The sequence below is a fragment of the Cryptomeria japonica genome, unplaced genomic scaffold, assembly GCF_030272615.1.
Source record: "Cryptomeria japonica unplaced genomic scaffold, Sugi_1.0 HiC_scaffold_168, whole genome shotgun sequence".
NCBI lineage: Eukaryota > Viridiplantae > Streptophyta > Pinopsida > Cupressales > Cupressaceae > Cryptomeria > Cryptomeria japonica.
The window spans coordinates 252,710-259,075 of NW_026728990.1; the positions used below are offsets into that span (position 1 = coordinate 252,710).

Sequence of the window (6,366 nt, forward strand, 5' to 3'; positions counted from 1 at the left end):
CGCTGCCCACCACGGTGCGCAACGCCGGTGGGCACCCGGGAGTGCTTCGAAGTGTGCTCCAAGGTGCTGCGTGCACGTTGTCGGAGCCCGGTTTGCCCCGGGTGCGCACCTCGCGTGCACCTTCGTCGGGGTGGGCACCTTGGCTTGGTTTGCCCCGGCTGCGCTCCGAAGCGGGGTTATTGGAGCGCCGCCTCTTTTTTTGTCGGAGCGTTTGGTGGGGTTTCTCGCATTGGCTCTTCCGAGGCCCGGTTGCCACCCTGGCGCGCACGAAGTCGGAAGTAGGGTTAATTGCCCGGGTGCGCACCTTTGCCAGGGTGGCACCTTACCTGGGCTGCGCACCAGGGCGGGCTCAAGATGGCACGCGCGTTCCGTTTTTTTCACTATCTTTCAAAACGGAAATTTTAAAATCTCCTTTTTTTTTTGCCTTTTCTGGAAATTAGTGAAGGCAGCGCATCAAAGGTGCGCACCTCGCTGCCCACCTTGGTGTGCTCTGAGGTGCGCACCCGGGAGCGCTACGAAGTGTGCTCCAAGGTGCGGCGTGCACGTTGTCGGAGCCCGGTTTGCCCCGGGTGCGCACCTCGCCTGCACCTTGGCCGGGGTGGGCACCTTGGCTGGGTTTGCCCAGGGTGCGCTCCGAAGCGGGGTTACTGGAGCGCCCCCTCTTTTTTTGTCAGAGAGTTTGGTGGGGTTTCTCGCATTGGCTCTTCCCAGGCCCGGTTGTTGGGTGCGCTCCCACCCTGGCGCGCGCGAAGTTGGAAGTTGGGTTAATTGCCCGGGCGCGCACCTTCGCCAGGGTGGGCACCTTGGTGCGCAAACCTTGGCTGGGCTGCGCACCAGGGCGGGCTCAAGATGGCACCAGCATTCCCTTTTTCTCACTATCTTTCAAAACGGAAATTTTAAAATCTCGTTTTTTTTTTGCCTTTTATGGAAATTAGTGAAGGCATCGCATCAAAGGTGCGCACCTCGCTGCCCACCACGGTGCGCAACGCCGGTGCGAACCCGGGAGCGCCCCGATGTGTGCTCCAAGGTGCGGCGTGCACGAAGTCGGACCCCGGTTTGCCCCGGGTGCGCACCTCGCGTGCACCTTGGTGCGCACACCTTGGCTGGGTTGCGCGGCCTGGTGGGCACCATGGTGCGCACCAAGGAGCGCTCCGAAGTGTGCTCCAAGGTGCGGCGTGCACGAAGTCGGAGCCCGGTTTGCCCCGGGTGCGCACCTTCGCCGCGGTGGGCACCATGGCGTGCACGAAGTCGGAGCCCGGTTTGCCCCGGGTGCGCACCTCGCGTGCACCTTCGCCGGGGTGGGCACCTCGGCTGGGTTGCGCGCCCTGGTGCGCACCAAGGAGCGCTCTGAAGTGTGCTCCAAGGTGCGGCGTGCACGAAGTCGGAGCCCGGTTTGCCCCGGGTGTGCACCTCGCGTGCACCTTCGCTGCGGTGGGCACCTTGGCTGGGTTGCGCGCCTTGGTGGGCACCATGCAGTGCACGAAGTCGGAGCCCGGTTTGCCCCGGGCGCGCACCTCCGCCAGGGTGGGCACCTTGGTGCGCACAACTTGCCTGGGCTGCGCACCAGGAAGGGCTCAAGATGGCACCCGCGTTCCGTTTTTTTCACTATCTTTCAGAACGGAAATTTTAAAATATCGTTTTTTTTTGCCTTTTCTGGAAATTAGTGAAGGCAGCGCATCAAAGGTGCGCAACGCTGGTGCGAACCTGGGAGCGCTCCGATGTGTGCTCCAAGGTGCGGCGTGCACGAAGTCGGACCCCGGTTTGCCCCGGGTGCGCACCTCGCGTGCACCTTGGTGCGCACACCTTGGCTGGGTTGCGCGCCCTGGTGGGCACCATGGTGCGCACCAAGGAGCGCTCCGAAGTGTGCTCCAAGGTGCGGCGTGCACGAAGTCGGAGCCCGGTTTGCCCCGGGTGCGCACCTCGCGTGCACCTTCGCCGCGGTGGGCACCATGGCGTGCACGAAGTCGGAGCCCGGTTTGCCCCGGGTGCGCACCTCGCGTGCACCTTCGCCGGGGTGGGCACCTTGGTGTGCAGACCTTGGCTGGGTTGCGCGCCCTGGTGGGCACCATGGTGCGCACCAAGGAGCGCTCCGAAGTGTGCTCCAAGGTGCGGCCTGCACGAAGTCGGAGCCCGGTTTGCCCCGGGTGTGCACCTCGGGTGGGCACCTTGGTGCGCATGCCTTGCCTGGGCTGCGCACCAGGGCGGGCTCAAGATGGCACCCGCGTTCCTTTTTTTTCACTATCTTTCAAAACGGAAATTTTAAAATCTCATTTTTTTTTGCCTTTTTCTGGAAATTAGTGAAGGCAGCGCATCAAAGGTGCGCACCTCGCTGCCCACCACGGTGCGCAACGCCGGTGGGCACCCGGGAGTGCTTCGAAGTGTGCTCCAAGGTGCTGCGTGCACGTTGTCGGAGCCCGGTTTGCCCCGGGTGCGCACCTCGCGTGCACCTTCGTCGGGGTGGGCACCTTGGCTGGGTTTGCCCCGGCTGCGCTCCGAAGCGGGGTTATTGGAGCGCCGCCTCTTTTTTTGTCGGAGCGTTTGGTGGGGTTTCTCGCATTGGCTCTTCCGAGGCCCGGTTGCCACCCTGGCGCGCACGAAGTCGGAAGTAGGGTTAATTGCCCGGGTGCGCACCTTTGCCAGGGTGGGCACCTTACCTGGGCTGCGCACCAGGGCGGGCTCAAGATGGCACGCGCGTTCCGTTTTTTTCACTATCTTTCAAAACGGAAATTTTAAAATCTCCTTTTTTTTTTGCCTTTTCTGGAAATTAGTGAAGGCAGCGCATCAAAGGTGCGCACCTCGCTGCCCACCTTGGTGTGCTCTGAGGTGCGCACCCGGGAGCGCTACGAAGTGTGCTCCAAGGTGCGGCGTGCACGTTGTCGGAGCCCGGTTTGCCCCGGGTGCGCACCTCGCCTGCACCTTGGCCGGGGTGGGCACCTTGGCTGGGTTTGCCCAGGGTGCGCTCCGAAGCGGGGTTACTGGAGCGCCCCCTCTTTTTTTGTCAGAGCGTTTGGTGGGGTTTCTCGCATTGGCTCTTCCCAGGCCCGGTTGTTGGGTGCGCTCCCACCCTGGCGCGCGCGAAGTTGGAAGTTGGGTTAATTGCCCGGGCGCGCACCTTCGCCAGGGTGGGCACCTTGGTGCGCACACCTTGGCTGGGCTGCGCACCAGGGCGGGCTCAAGATGGCACCAGCATTCCCTTTTTCTCACTATCTTTCAAAACGGAAATTTTAAAATCTCGTTTTTTTTTTGCCTTTTATGGAAATTAGTGAAGGCATCGCATCAAAGGTGCGCACCTCGCTGCCCACCTTGGTGTGCTCCGAGGTGCCCACCACGGTGCGCAACGCCGGTGCGAACCCGGGAGCGCCCCGATGTGTGCTCCAAGGTGCGGCGTGCACGAAGTCGGACCCCGGTTTGCCCCGGGTGCGCACCTCGCGTGCACCTTGGTGCGCACACCTTGGCTGGGTTGCGCGGCCTGGTGGGCACCATGGTGCGCACCAAGGAGCGCTCCGAAGTGTGCTCCAAGGTGCGGCGTGCACGAAGTCGGAGCCCGGTTTGCCCCGGGTACGCACCTCGCGTGCACCTTCGCCGGGGTGGGCACCTCGGCTGGGTTGCGCGCCCTGGTGCGCACCAAGGAGCGCTCCGAAGTGTGCTCCAAGGTGCGGCGTGCACGAAGTCGGAGCCCGGTTTGCCCCGGGTGCGCACCTTCGCCGCGGTGCGCACCATGGCGTGCACGAAGTCGGAGCCCGGTTTGCCCCGGGTGCGCACCTCGCGTGCACCTTCGGCGGGGTTGCGCGCCCTGGTGGGCACCATGGTGCGCACCAAGGAGCGCTCCGAAGTGTGCTCCAAGGTGCGGCGTGCACGAAGTCGGAGCCCGGTTTGCCCCGGGTGCGCACCTCGCGTGCACCTTCGGCGGGGTTGCGCGCCCTGGTGGGCACCATGGTGCGCACCAAGGAGCGCTCCGAAGTGTGCTCCAAGGTGCGGCGTGCACGAAGTCGGAGCCCGGTTTGCCCCGGGTGCGCACCTCGCGTGCACCTTCGCCGCGGTGGGCACCATGGCGTGCACGAAGTCGGAGCCCGGTTTGCCCCGGGTGCGCACCTCGCGTGCACCTTCGCCGGGGTGGGCACCTCGGCTGGGTTGCGCGCCCTGGTGCGCACCAAGGAGCGCTCCGAAGTGTGCTCCAAGGTGCGGCGTGCACGAAGTCGGAGCCCGGTTTGCCCCGGGTGCGCACCTCGCGTGCACCTTCGCCAGGGTGGGCACCTCGGTGCGCACACCTTCTCAATGTTTTCTTGCCTTTTCTGGAAATTGGTGAAGGCAGCGCATCAAAGGTGCGCACCTCGGTGTGCTCCGAGGTGCGAACCCGAGAGCGCTCCGAGGTGCCCACGAAGTCGAAAGTCGGGTTAATTGCATTGTTTTCCCCGGGTGCGCTCCGAGGTGCGCAACATCGGCGCGCACCAAGGAGGGCTCCGAAGTGTGCTCCAAGGTGCGCACGATGGCGTGCACCTCTGGTGCGCACGATTCGGAGCTCGGTTTGACCGGGGTGCGCACACCTTGGCTGGGTTGCGCACCTTTTGTGCGCTCCAAGGTGCGCACGAAGTCGGAGCTCGGTTTGCCCCGGGTGCGCACCTTCGCCAGGGTGCGCACCTTGATGCGCACGCCTTGGCTGGGCTGCGCACCTTGGTGGGCGCCATGGTGCGCACCTTTCGTGCGCTCCAAGGTGCGCACGAAGTCGGAGCTCGGTTTGCCCCGGGTGCGCACCTTGGTGGGCGCCATGGTGCACTCCGAGGTGCCCAAGATTGGTGCGCACCAAGGAGCGCTCCGAAGTGCGCTCCAAGGTGCGCGCGAAGTCGAAAGTTGGGTTAATTGTCCGGTTTGCCTCGGGTGCGCACCTTGCGTGCACCTTCGCCAGGGTGGGCGCCTTGGTGCGCACACCTTGGCTGGGCTGCGCACACCTTGGCACCCGCGTTTCCTTCATTTTAAATTTTTTTTTTTTACAATCTCTCAAGTGGGAAATTCTATAATCTCAACTTTTTTTGCCTTTTCAGGAAACTTTTGAATGGAGCGCATCATTGGTGCGCTCCGAAGTGTGCTCCAAAGCTCTCTCCAGCTGCGTGCACCTGCCCCGGCCGCGCACCCGGCCCCGCCCAGCTTCGCTCACCTGTCCCGGGCGTCTGGTGCGGAACCTTAGAGTAAGAAACATCACCGTGCACCTTGGCCAACGTGCGCGACTCGACCGAGCGCGCACTGGCCGAGGTGCACACCGATTTCACCTGGGTGCGCGCGCAGCACCTCGGGCGCACCGGGGTGCGCGCACAACGCCCGGGTTGCACCGTGGCCTGTGTGCTCGGGGCGCCTCGGGTGCGCGCTCGGTGTCGCCCCCGCGCGCGCGGTAGTGCGGGCAGCGCACCCCGGCCCGGCCCGGCCCCGACGAGAACGCAAACGGGCAAAAGGTTTATTCAAATAGCATTGCGACGCCCGGCGAAAAACTAAAAAAGGGTGCAACACCGGGACTTCCCGGGAGGTCACCCATCCCAGTACTACTCCGGCCCAAGCGCGCTTAACTGCGGAGTTCTGATGGGATCCGGTGCACTAACGCTGGTATGATCGCACCCGTTATGAGCTTGTCGCAGTGTGTACTTAGCAAACCGCGACCCACGTGCGAATCCACCCCGGCCACCCACCCCCGTCGAGGTGCACACCCTCCCTCGCGAAGTGCGCCCCGTTCGCCAAGTGTGAGCCCTGCCCGGGTGCGCGCACCTTGCTAGGGCGTCGGGTGTGCACCCGGCCCGGCCTACGTGCGTGCACCTGGAGGGGGCGTCGTGTGCGTGCAGTGTCCCGTCTGCAACGCGGTGCCCACACACCACCTCGGGCGCAACGACCTGCGCTCACATGTGGGCCGAGTGCACCTTGGTGCATGTTCGGGGCGCCTCGGGTGCACGCTCGATCTTGCCCCGGTGCACCAAGGCGCTCGGTTTGCCCCGGGTGCGCACTTGGTGCAAGGTGGGCACCCAAAATAGGGATCAAGCACCAAAACACAAGTTTCGGGATGCAAAATGGGACCCAAGGACCACAAATGCGTTCCAAGACCCATGATGGGTCCACGAGAACAAAAATGTGTTCCGAGACTTAATAAACAAATATTGGGTTTTAGGAGAAGAAACATGCTCTGATGCCCAAAACGAGAATCGACCCCGAAAAGGCCACAGGCCAAAAGTGGGATGCGAGACAAAAAAAAATGGGACCCGAGGACCAAAATTGGGTTCCCAGGTCGAAGACAGGGCAACCGGACAAGAAACGACCTCTAAGGCTCGAAATGAGTCCCGACGACTAAAACTTGACAAGAAGCACCCATCAGGCACCCAACTCGACACC

The 6,366-nt window shown here is 63.4% G+C and overlaps 1 non-coding gene across 1 annotated transcript; it reads right to left on the reverse strand.

The window, feature by feature from the left end:
- Positions 1–5,487: 5,487 nt before the first annotated feature.
- LOC131867332 (5S ribosomal RNA) lies at positions 5,488–5,606 on the reverse strand. Its single transcript, XR_009365891.1, has one exon. It is a non-coding gene; the product is annotated as a 5S ribosomal RNA (ribosomal RNA).
- Between the last annotated feature and the right edge of the window lie 760 nt (positions 5,607–6,366).